Here is a 12,570-nt window from a genome sequence, read left to right as displayed (position 1 = left end):
TGAAAACTGCAACTTTTTAAAAAATGTAATGCATATTCTAGAATTTTAATCTGATTAAAGAAGTCTGAACTGGGCCCTGGAACTGCGTTTTGACAAGTTCTAGCAATTCTGGGGCAGAGGTTTGGGGACCAGCCTTTGAGAAGCACTGAACTGTCAGCCAGCCTCTAAGGCGCGGGATTGTCAGGGCACCGCAGGCCCCTTTCCCTGGGAAAGGCGGGTTCTTGGTTTCCTTGCAGGCTGCCTGGGCGCCAGCTCCTGAGAGGGGCTGCCGCATGGCCTGAGGCCACAGGGACTGCTGACACCAGTTCCTCAGGCACACCTGCCTCTAGTGATCCTCGTGCTTGTCTCTAATACCCCTGCAGCTCTCAGCACTGGTCTTGGCCTTCAGGGCCAGTGCATCTTCCATCCGCTTCTCAAGGCCTGTTAACGTTGATCAGCCCACCGGACTGACTGCCGGAAACACAGCTTCGTGTGACACTTCACTGTTCTCTGCTCATTTTGTGTCTCTCAGCATGGCTCCCGGCTGGAAGTTACCTGAGAGATGATCTAGTCTAATCGTCCTTAAGCAGGAGTGTGCATCAACAACTTTTCAGGAAGCTGTCTAAAAATATAGAAGGCCAAGCTCCAGGAGGCTCATGATTTGGTGAACATTCTCTCTATAGTACTTGGCAGATATATTAGTTACCCTCTAATATCCCTTCTTGGTCTTCCTCCATCCTTTGTCCCTTTATCCATCCTCTGCCAGGAATGTAGATGTGATAGCTGGAGCTCTAGCTACCATGTTGGACCATGAATAGGAGGTAAACACCCTGGAGATGATTGAATGGTGAGCTGGAAGCATCTGGTGTCTATAAATTGTATAGAGTGACTGTTTACCTCCGGATTTTTACATAAGAGAGAAGAAATAAAATTCTATTTTGTTTAATTCACAAAAAAGGAAGCCCAGACCTCCCCTTCAAGATTCAAATCCTGGATGTTGGATGCCTGTTCCTCTTGCTTTTTCAGAAACTTTATAAATTCTTTCCAGCAGTAACAGCTGTGCCTATACTGCCTTTGAAAATCTCGGAAAGTGAAACACACTATCAGGTGTATGTAATGAACCAGCAAATACTGAGTTGATTGAGCAATTGACTGGTTAGGTTGCCTCTCCTGTTTCTGCAGAAAGAAGATGGTCACTGGGGGAGTCCGGAGTTCTGAGATTTAGTTCTGTCAGTAACTAGCTCTGTGGCCTTGGAGCTAATTGTGGGCTATTATAGACAGACAGTTTTTGACCAGACAACCTCCACACTTCATCCACTTCTAACATGCCCTGAGGATGACCTTAGTCCTGCAAGCTATTGTGCAAAGGAGCTTAGAATGGCTGAACCTGATTGGTTAAGCTCACCTGTGACACTGCTGGTTGGAGCATGACTAGGAAAGAGAATTGGGGGACAATGCAATAGTTTAATTGGAGGAAAGATAGTGACCTTGGAGGACTGCCTTGTCTACGGCAAGATGAAAGTTCAGTTGCCTCGTTATACATACTCATAAAGGATAACAGTCAGAAGACAAAGAAAACCATCAGCTTGACTAGACTCGGTGGAGTGAAAGCACTGGGAAGCAGGGCAGTGCCTGCAAACTGGCGCCTTGGCGGAAATCCCTCAGATGGTTCCCTTCCCCCACCTTCTTCCCTCACCTGGAGACTGTCACCCTGAGTATCTAATTCAAAAGCTGAGATCACGTAGTTACCCCTTAGGAGAACACGTCTTCCAGATGCCCTAGATAGGGGACCAGTTCTTTGCGGAGGAGAATTTTGATGGCACCTCAGCCAAAGGAGCAATCTCATTGGCTCCATCAGTGAGGCAGGGCTGCTTGCTCCTTTTTCCTCCGCGCACGGAGAGTAGAGAGCGTGCTGGGTGTGATGTCCGTTGCACCTCAAGTGGTCCCTGAGCTTTGAAGGTTCATACAAGCAGCCTGGATTTCTCAAGATGATCTTCTCAGTTCTTGCTTCTTGCTACCTGGGCATCAGAATGTCCCTGTGGATGTTTAGCTTCCCTTCTTGGGCAGCGTCTGCCCAATGGGGCTTTGTGCCTGGGCCTATCAGACATTCTCAGGATGTTATCATACCAGTAAAGTCACCATGATTCTAGCATTTTTATCCCTTTTTAAAATTCGTCCAAAGTTGTCACTTCGTTCTGTCCCAAGAATGGGTACTGAAATCAGCTGAAGGTGGGATGGATGGGGTAGTCAAACCACGCTCCAAACGCAGCCTGGATTGTCAGGTGTCTGCCCTTGTTCATTCGCCCTGGGAAAGGATTAGGAACCCAGGTGAACGTTGGCAGATTAGCAGCCTTCGAAGCAGTGTGAGCAGCAGCAGCCTGGAAAGCGTGGATGGGCACATAGCCTGGACACACAGGTTTGGTGGGAGTTGGGAACTGAGTGAATGAACACCACTTGGTCTGTTCTCAGTCAGGTGTTTGCCATCTTGGTGCAATTAGACAATGGCGACCAGATGGGGGCTTTTACTGTGTCAGCCCAGTTAGAAAGTCATTTTTAGTTATCATTAATGCATTGTCCTTTTTGTGCCATTCATCAACTGCAACCCGCGCTTTGACAGCCTAAGTAGGCAAGGCCGCCCGGTGCAGCCTCCGCAGGATGCAGCAGGGCAGCGCAGCATCTCTCTGTGACCCAGTCTGTGTACGAGCCAGGTGAAATCAAGTCCTGTGTGTTATCACCTCTGTTCTATGTTTACCTCTCAGGGTGATCTGTTCAGGAGAAAAACGGGGTGGGTATTAATGGAGTTTGCTGTGAGCGCCTCCAGGCTGTGTGACAGAGAACTAAGGACAGCGCCTGGTAGTGGAGTCGGCACATCCAGGCCCCCTGGCCCCTTGGGTCAGCCCTGGCCACAGGGAATGTGCAAACACTGCACAGAGGTTCCACTCCGCTCATGCCTGTGCTTCAGCCTTGACCTGTTGTCTCTACCGGAATCATGTCCTTTTCCTGGGCATAATTCTGGGATGGTTTTGCTTTGTGGAATAATACTATCAACATTTTCTACTGTTTCATTATTATAATTTTTCAAACGCATGGAACTCCATAGTATATTAGCCAAATTGCTCTACCTTGCTAGTATAATGGCTCTTCGCCACACTTAAGCCCGGTATGGAAGCTTGCTCATAAGGAAGGGCTCACTCCATCTGCACTGGTGGTGTCCCTGCCGGTGCCCAGCCACCAGTCGAGGCAGTGAGCCACCAGTGTGCCCACCCTCATTGATAGACACAGTGCCTTCTGGCCTGGCATCAAGTTAGTGGTCCTATTCTGCACGTGCCACTTAATCCACTCTGACTTGTCACCTTAGACTCTTTATTCTACGAAGTAAAATCTGTTTTTAGCATTTTGACAAAAGGAAAACATTTTTGTTCACCAGCTATGGATGCTGCGTGGTTGTGTGAAAATGGGGTCGTGGTGAGACGTTTTAAGTGTGGGAAAGACGTAGTCCACACGCACGTTGTGAAGTTTACTTTGGAGAACAGAATTGGAGAGGGGCAAGACCTAATACAAAAAAAGTCCCAGTTCAGTGGCTTTGACATTACTTTCGTGGTCTTTGTAGTGAGTAAAAACTCCACTAAAAGTCCTATGGGAAAGTGCCGGGTCGCAGAATGGCATCGCCTTCTCAGTAAGGCATGGCTGCTGGGTTTTGCTCCATACGGATTAGAAGTCTGTTGCTGGGGCAGGTGAGCCCCAGATGGAAATACAGTAACTTTTGCAGTTAGGGGCCGTGCTGTTTGAGGAAATACATATCTTTAAGCGCTGGCAGCCCATCTCATGTGGTGAGTTGCTGTCTCTTTCAAAGGTTCAGAGGAGCCAAGAGATGCTAGGTGAGCAGCAGGGTGGTGTGCAGAGGGTGGGGCAGGTGGTTTGAATTGCACTCTCCCCTCTCCCTCCCCCACCCTTCTCCCTCTCTCATGGTAGAATCTGCATCACTTCAAAGCCCAGGTGATGGGAGCCAGCTACCCAGGAGGCAGGAGATGCAGAAAGGACCTGGCTTCCTTGTGGGAGAGGCGCCAGTGTGGGAAGACTGGATGTGTGACCTGGGGAAAGTCATTGCACGTTTCTGGCCCTCTGCTTCCCTTATCTGAGAAATAAAGGGGCTAACATAAAAAAGAACAAAACAGTTATAAAAATAATGAATAACATTTATTGAGCTCTTTCATGAGCTAAGTACTGTTTTAAGTACTTTAAGTGTTTTGACTCATTTAATCCTCATAATAACCTATGAGGTGGGTATGATTATTGTCTCCATTTTAGCGGTGGACCTGGGTTCGAATCCAGCAGCCCGGCTTGAGTGCAGACACCAAGTGCTTAACCAGCATGGTCTTTTTCCAAGATTCTAACTTATATGAGATTAGGAGAGAAAAACAGTTTACCCTGCAACCTTCATAAAGACCATTTGGCCAGATGGAGATACAAAGAAGCAATTTCTAAAAACAGCAATGATAAATCAGTGATGAAGGGGGGGCTTATATAGCAAATGGTGCTGGGACAATTGCTTAGCTACTTGGAAAAAACATCAAAACAGTTTAGATCCTCATCTCATACAGTTTGCCGCAATATATTCCAAGTTGATTAAATATTTAATGGAAAAAGAAGAAGGAAATAGAAGTATCAACTCTCTGACTGGGAGAGAACTTCAATGGCTCAAAACAATGGAAGGAATTACAAAAGTTGATAATAGTTCTAACTTCAAAAAAGTAGAAATCTCTACATCAGAAATAAAAAGTCAAAGAAGTTGAGAAAGTACTTACCATGAATGTAATATTTTGCCTAATATCTGTATTTAAGTATACATCTAAAGCAATAAGAAATCAAAGACTCTGATAGATAAATGGGCAAAGGAGCCACACAATGCCCTAATAAACATTTGGAAAACTGTTAGACTTAATAATTAAAAAATTCAAATTTATAAAGAAATGCCATATTAATATCATTATATATGTGTATACATATTAAATATACATATATAGTATGTGATTTTATACACACACACACATATATTTCCTAGTTCTATAGCTGCTGAAAGGACTTCGAAGTGACACTCTGGTAGCAATGAGCAAACCTAGCATCCAGATCTTGGTCTCTAAATATTATCCTCCACTAAAAAGAATCAAAGGCAACGTGGGCACTGGAGAAGCCTGTGAGATCCGGGGCCAGAGAGCAGTGCTCACAGAATGACAAGGGTGTGTCAAAGGGATAGGAGCCAATTCAAAGGGACCACCACTGGCTAAATCTGAGATAACTGGAGCTTCAAAATACATGACATTAACAGATTAAATAAAATAATCCATGCCTCTATACTGATATAAGTAAATAAATGGGGGAGAATGAGGACACTTTTTCCTGGCAACAAAATGCTAACTAACAAACATGGAAGGAATGAAGGTGTTAGAAAGTCACCACTTAGCTGTCCATCGCATTGCTTCAAACAAGCATCATGTAGGCTAAAACTAGTAGGTGAACCTTTAATGAAGAACAGGATATTTGCATAGTCTCAAAGTATCTCCCCATAAATTACTTATTAGTTAAATAGTAACCTTACAGTGGAGAAACCTGGACACCGCCTTAACCTTAAGGGATCAAGGTTAAGCTCACCACTAATGGGACCAGCCAACATCATGTGCCCCCTGATATGATACGCTGAGATGGATACCACGTCACTTCTGTGTATTCAGGCCCAAAATACATAACCTTATCTAATTATGAGGAAATATCAGACAAACCCAAATTGAAGGACAGTCTACAAATATCCTGACTTGTCCTTTTCAAAAAATGTCACGGCCATGAAAGACAAAGAAAGATTGAGAGAATTGTTCCATATTAAAGCGGACTAAAGAAAGATGAGAACTAAATGTAACGCGTGATCTTGGATTGAATCCTGGACTAGACTTTTTTTTTTTTTTGCTATAAAATACATTGGGTGAAATTTAAGTTCTTCACATTAGATACGGTTTTATCAATGTAAATTTTCTGATTTTGCTAGTCATAGTATGTGAGAATGACTTTGCTCTCATGGAATTACATGTTGAAGTCTTTAGATATAAAGGGCCTTACTTTGTTACTTAGTCTCAGAGGACTCAGAAAAAAATTATATATGTTTTTATGTATGTGTGTATATGTTACATATGTGTAACTCTGTATCTAGTGAGAGAGGATGATAAAGTGAATATGGCAAAACATTAACGATTGGGTTGTCTCCACGAAGCACCTTATATTATTCTTTCCATTTTTCTATAAGTTTGAAATGACTTCAAAATAAAAAATAAACAATAACAAGTAACCATATAACCATATTTTGGCTTTAGAACTGACAAGGGGAAGGGATGAGAGGAGCAGGATGTGAGGGCGAAGCAGAAACCCCTGAGGTCTGTTGGCAGGAACGGCTTTGCCCAGCTTTTCTGGAATGCAACTTGGCAATTTGTATTGAGAACTTTAAAAATATTCATAACTTTTAATGCCAGTTTTACTCAAAGAAAATATACAGATATGCAAAGATTTATGCATAAATATCTTATTGCAGCATTACTTTCAAAAGTAAAAAGTTAGAGAGCGCTTAAATCTTCAACAGTGGAGACTGGTCTGACCCTGCTGTGGAGTCTCATGTGCCCAGTAAATGATGTCTTGGAAGAGTTTTCAACAGGATGGCCAGATGCTTATTTATAATGTCCTGTGAAATATCAGAATACAATGCACAGAATACAATTACATTCAAAATACGCATTAAAAATCTGAATGAAAATAAGCCGAAATCTTAAGAGTATACCCCTCCTGTAGCATTTTCCCTTATTTTATACTACTTTTCAATAAAGTCACATTTTTTATTGTGAGCAAATTTTCTAAAGTCAGGAAACAGCAGCAGCAACACACAACGGAGTGCCGAGAGCCTGGGCCTTTCCATGCCCACGTGCAGGAGGCCCAGCGTGTGCAGGGCCCTCCCCTGGCAGCAGTGAGGCAGCCCCAGGGCACTTGCCCCAGTCCCAGTTCTTGAGGACGGGAAGGGACGGGAGGAAGACTGAGAGAAAAGAGGATGGGTTGCTGATGTCAGAGTGACAGTGTGGAGGGTGGCCCTCCTATGGGTCATGGTGGACACTACAGAATTTCACTTAATCTCCCAGTGGATAAGGAAACTGAATCATGGAGAGAGTAAGTGATTACCCAAGGTCAACACTTAGTAAGAGGTGAGGCTGGAGTTGAGAGTGAGGTCCAGCGACTCCAAAACCTCGGCCGGCTCCTGCCTCCATCTCTGCCTGCGCGGGGCCAGGCCAGTGGTGGGTGAACTCAGCCTGCTGGTCCTTGCGTTCCCATCCTGACTAGTCAGCTTGTTTGCTTCCTCCTGTCCGCCTTGGTTTCCTCAAGCTTATTATTATAAACAAGCATCCTTCTCTTTCTTCTTTTTCCCCCGGAATTCTCGTCCCACAGTGGCCTGAGGGAAAGGCACAATGTTTGCTTAAGAGTTGGAAGCATTAACATATCACCCAGTCCACTTCCAAAGGTGGGTCACTAAGCCTGGGAGGAGCAAGGCCCGTGTTGGGATGCGCCACCCCGCGCCCACCCTCGCCTCCGAAGGCATAACTGCGGGCCCCCGCAGGAGAGCTGGGCTCTGGCCTCCAGAAGACCTTCTAACAGTAAGAGTGAAGAAACAGGATGGGTTACACAGAGACGCCATTCACTCTCTCCCAGAGGCCTGGGGAGAAAACGCCTCGCACCCGCCTGGCTGTCTTTGTGGTCAGCGTGCTATCGCACGTGGCCCCTCGCGAGCTGCTTCCAAGAACGTCCTGAGAAAGACGGCAGGAATGTCACCCTTAGAGGAGGAGACTGCAGCTCAGAGAGGTTCACTTGCCTCTGGTCATCGGTGATTAGGTCAGTCTTCTGACTTCCAGACCCTTCTTCCTTTAGCCCTTGGGGCTCCTTGTCACCCCACCCCAGGGCAGAGAGATGAGCGAGATCATTTCCGGTGCTGTTTCCCACCCTGGCAGCTTCGTTCCCCTCAGACAGTGGGCTCTCCTGCGTATAAACTTCTCCTTCAGGTTATCCCCCGCCAGTGAAAAATGTTCAACGCAAGGCAGAAAGCCGTGGAAGCCCCAGGTGGCCCGTGTGAATGCAACCCACTCCCCAGGAGACGGCCCTGAAACGAAGCCCCCCTCTGTGCGCCTGCGCAGGCATCCATCCTCGCTCTGCCGGCTGACCCCGCCGGCTGGAGGGGGACTGGGGGACTGGGGGGCTGGGAGGCGGGGCGAGGGGAAGGAGCCGGGGCTCCGAAGGACGGACGGGCGTGGTTGCTTAGGTTAGTTCAGCCTCCCCCAGGCAGACTGGGCACAGTTCTTAAAAGAGAGGAATTGTGCTGTCATGAGACAAAAGTGGGCTTTGAAGTCTGACGAGCCAGCGTGCAAATGCTGACTTCCCCTCTTAGTCGTGTGACTTCCAGCATATTCTTTAACCTCATTGAGTCTTAGTTTCCTCAGCTGTAAAATAAAGATAATAAACGATGTGATTGCAGGGATTAATGAGATGGCAAATACCAAAGGCAGGCCACAATCAACCTGCGACCATTTTATTTTACTCCTAAATTAAGTGGAAGTGTCATATTTTAGGGTTTAGGGGTTTCCATTGTGTGTTCGAGAAAGACAAGCCTGTAATTCAGTTCTAAAATGTCCTAAGCTGCATTTCCAGGGCCTCTCACTTCTTTCTTGAAGCTGCCCCCCACAGATCCATAAGCAAGCCTCAAAGAAGGTGGCTTCCAGGAGTCCCCTTGCAGGGCTCTACACGTGCTTCCGAGCTGGTGGTGGCCACTCACGGGCCCTGCCGGATCTGGAGGTGATCTAGAGGTTGACAGTCACAGGATTTCCCCACCATGGGCCAGAGTGTGACTGTGACCACCCATCATCTCCCGCACTCACCCAGGAGCCTCCTCTTGCTGCTGGAGTTTCAGTCTGGGTTCCACAAGTGGTCCCGATGATGTATGCCGGATAACCCAGTGTGCTATGCCCACAGGCCTGCAGCCTCCACCTACTGGAAGTCATTGGGAATTAAAGACACTAGTGAAAACAACAGCTACAATTTATGTCAGGAGCTGTTTCCTTCCTCTTGGCAGACAGTCTCCAGAGGTGACTTGCTTTAGGTCACCTATACTGTGTTGAGCATCTTACCTAAAAAATGACCTGAAATGTGGAAAGACGTGCAGGCATAGAAGAGGGAAAGGCACTTTTCCGTGGTTAGCAGCCTATTAGACAGAGCGAGGTGCCCACACGTGGGCTCCCTCCTGTCCCTCGAAAGCAGGCCTGCTCTGTTCTCTTCTTCCAAATGCTTCTCCACGTGCATGTGTGCACAAGGGGGTCCTGGCTTAGAGGCCCAGCGCTGCCACTTGCCTGCTGGGTGGCCTGCTCCCTCTGAGCGTTTGTTTCTCCAGCATCAGAGTCTCGTCTGTAGAGCAGGAGTGATAGCATCTGCTGGACCTCATTCCAGGCTGTTGTGGGGTCGCATGAGTCAAACGAAAGCCCGTGGAGTAGAGATTCAGAACGAAGTAAGTTGCCACAACTTTTGCCAAAAAGAATACATGACAGTGGTGTAAATGTCTTTCCCCCACAAAACTAAGGCTGAATAAAAACAAGGCTGGTCCTGAGGCCATTCAAGTACAAATAGTTTGTAAGTAGTGGAAAAAGCTATCAGACTTTAACATAGGGAGGCCTCAGAAGCCTTGAAAGGAAGTATAAAGCCAGTCCAAAAAACCCCCTAAGCATCCTCTTTGTTTCTCAGTGACAATTTCCCAAACTATTTTAAGCCACGTTGATTCTCAAGGGAGAAACCGCCACCAAAGCATGGATGGAGAACATCATCTCCCTGCCGCTGCTGTGAAAACACCCCTGTGCTAATTTAAAGATCTAGAACATTCTAATAAAAACACCCAGAATGTTAGGCATAATTATTCCAGCTCTGCCCATCTGTCTTTCTGTCTGTTGTATCTGTCCACCTAGCCTGCTGGTTTTCAAAGGCTCCGAGGTGGCTTTATTAAATGTAAGACTATATGAAAGAGGACAATTATAGCCCCTGCTGGATTGTTATGTTACAGATAGGGCAGCAGGTTTTAAAGAGCCATGTTCGTCTCTGTCCTATTTTGGGGCCCAGGTACGTGGCTCCTATTTTTAGCAGCTCTATGGTATTGTGAATCTGAGATTTCAACAGCCAGTGAGTCAGAAGGTCTGGCTGCCCAGAGATACATGACTCAGAGGGGCAAGAATAGTCTGTTCATCAGGAGATGCAGGTTTAAAGGGGAGCTTTTGTGCTGAGTGAAAACGTAAATGAAAATATTATGTTTAAGTAGAAACCTGTTACCTTTCTGGAGGGTTCTTTCCCCTCATCCCTGAAAGTTCTCATCCCACACCCAGGAAGGAGCCAGTGCCAACTCATTAGCCGCTTCCTCCTCTTTAGGAACCCTCCACGTCCTGGAGAAGAGGTTTCTGGGTCACATCAGCCTTCAGCGTTAACACAACAGCCTCCTCAGAGGCGGAAATGGTGGAAGAAGGAAGCGGATGGGTGCAGGTCTTGGGGCAGGTGAAGGTCACAGGAGGAGATTTTTCTCTTTCATGAGTAAGAAACTAGAAGAAAAAGCTGGCTTCCTCGGAAAGACTGGAAACACCAGACTGGTATTTTCTTGATTAGAGATTGGATCAGAAATGCCATAGACTTTATTTATCCATTCTCCATCCATCCATCCATCCTTCCATCCTTCCATGCTTCCATCCTTCCATCCTTCCATCCTTCCATCCTTCCATGCTTCTTCGCAGCCAGCCAGCCATCCTTCCATCCAAGCATCCAATGATACAAGCATCCAATATATAATTGAAAGCTACTATGTACTCAGCCCTTTGCTCGATCCTAGGGGGATGATACAGACTGGTGGAAGATAGCCTTGGAAGGGATCTTGTAGCAAGATTGTCTAAGGTTTTGTGATTCCAGGTCATCAGGAACTTTGGCACTTCAAATGCTCTCTACATGTAGAGGCTCTGCTCCTGCAGAGGTAGATGCGCACCTGGGGTAAATCGCCAGATAAACGAACCCAGAGAAAGCCAGGGTCATTGGTTTTGGCCATGTGAGAGCTCTCTCCCCAGACCCAGACCCCTTTAGGAGCCAAGCACTGCAGGGTGTAGGCCCTCTTTGGGTGTGGGCCTGAAGGTCCCAGTGATCAGAAGCCTCCAGCCCCACCTGGGTGAAGATGCTTATCATGGAAGCTGGAATAGTTGTGTTTTTAGTTGCTATTTAGATTTTCCAGTGTTCCATGAAAGCTCCTGAATCTCTTCCCTAAATAACAAAGTCCTGTTTGGTATTTGGTGAAATGTTTGGAGCGCAGTATTCAACTGAGCAGAACTAAGCTGCTGACAAAATACTGTCTCAGCCATTTAATAATAATAGCTAACATTTATATAGCACTCTACAGTTTACCAAAGCTGTTCAAAGCAGCTCTGTGAGACCCATCTGAGGGCAGGGTTATCATGTGCATTTCACCCATGGAAAATGGGCTGCCCAGAGGAGCTGGTAAGGCCAGATGCGGGACTTGTGAGTCCTGAGCCAGAATCTTGGGCTTTTTCTGCCCCCTCTGAAAACTTCAGTGACCACTCCTTCTCCTGTTACCCCGGTTTGGTCTCTGCCTCAGGTTTCAGTGCCCTGCGATATGATGCCACAAGCCACCACCAGTTAAATCTTCCCCAAACTCTCCTTAATTGTGTCCTTTTTCTGCTTCAGCACCTAGACGAACTCTCCCAGGATTAAGTCCAAGCTCTCGGTACTCGAATCCCCTGTGCCTGGTCCTGTCTCACTGTCCCGCCTGCCCCTCCCTACCACCAACTTGCATTCTCTGTAGCCAGGCTGACTTTCCTCCACCACTGGAGCACGCCAAGGTCAACTTTACGTCCCAGTGTCGGGCACATGTAAGGTGGGAGAGGGGAAACTTTCGTCTTTTTAATATTTTAGTCTCTTTGGTGTCCAGCAAGGGGCTAGTTAATGAGCACCACACCTCTTCTGAATCAGTAAGTCAGAGAATCTGCATGAAATGGGCATTTGTGTGGGGATAGCAGCATCACCACAGAGTCAAGAGCAATATGATGCTCCAGGATAGGCACCTTGTGGGCAAGGGACTGCCTGAAATAGATGCCAAGGGGCAAAAGGAATGTTTGTTCAAGACCTGTACTGTCAGCAGGACTGGGTATGTTGCTCCGGATGTCTTGGAGTCAAAAGTGGCCTGCAAGCCAGAGATGCCCCCATTTCACCAGTGGAAGTTGGTGTGCCTGGTGCCACAGCCACCCTCCAGTCAGTTGCAGGGACCACAGATGGCTCATTTGGCTGTTGTCAGGGCAGAAGCCGTTCTTTTACTCCCCAGTGACTGGGTGAGGCCTGAAGGGGTGGGGTTTTGGTTGGGAAGGGGAGTTTGAAGTAACTTAGGAGCAGAGAGGGACTTGGAGAGAGGGTCTCCGTGGGTGATCCAGTGTTTGGGAAGCCTGAGAATATCAGATGCCATGGAGAGGGTGCCCTTGAAAGCGGAATAGT

At 46.9% G+C, this 12,570-nt stretch overlaps 1 protein-coding gene across 20 annotated transcripts in view; it reads left to right on the top strand.

The window, feature by feature from the left end:
- Nucleotides 1-12,570, top strand: part of CACNA1C (calcium voltage-gated channel subunit alpha1 C) — a 683,102-nt gene that overhangs the window by 336,422 nt on the left and 334,110 nt on the right. The window lies entirely within an intron of this gene.

The sequence above is a fragment of the Equus asinus genome, chromosome 22 (assembly GCF_041296235.1).
Source record: "Equus asinus isolate D_3611 breed Donkey chromosome 22, EquAss-T2T_v2, whole genome shotgun sequence".
NCBI classification, from domain to species: Eukaryota; Metazoa; Chordata; class Mammalia; order Perissodactyla; family Equidae; genus Equus; species Equus asinus.
The sequence above is the reverse complement of the archived record's forward strand: the minus strand, read 5'-3'. Positions and strand labels throughout refer to the sequence as shown.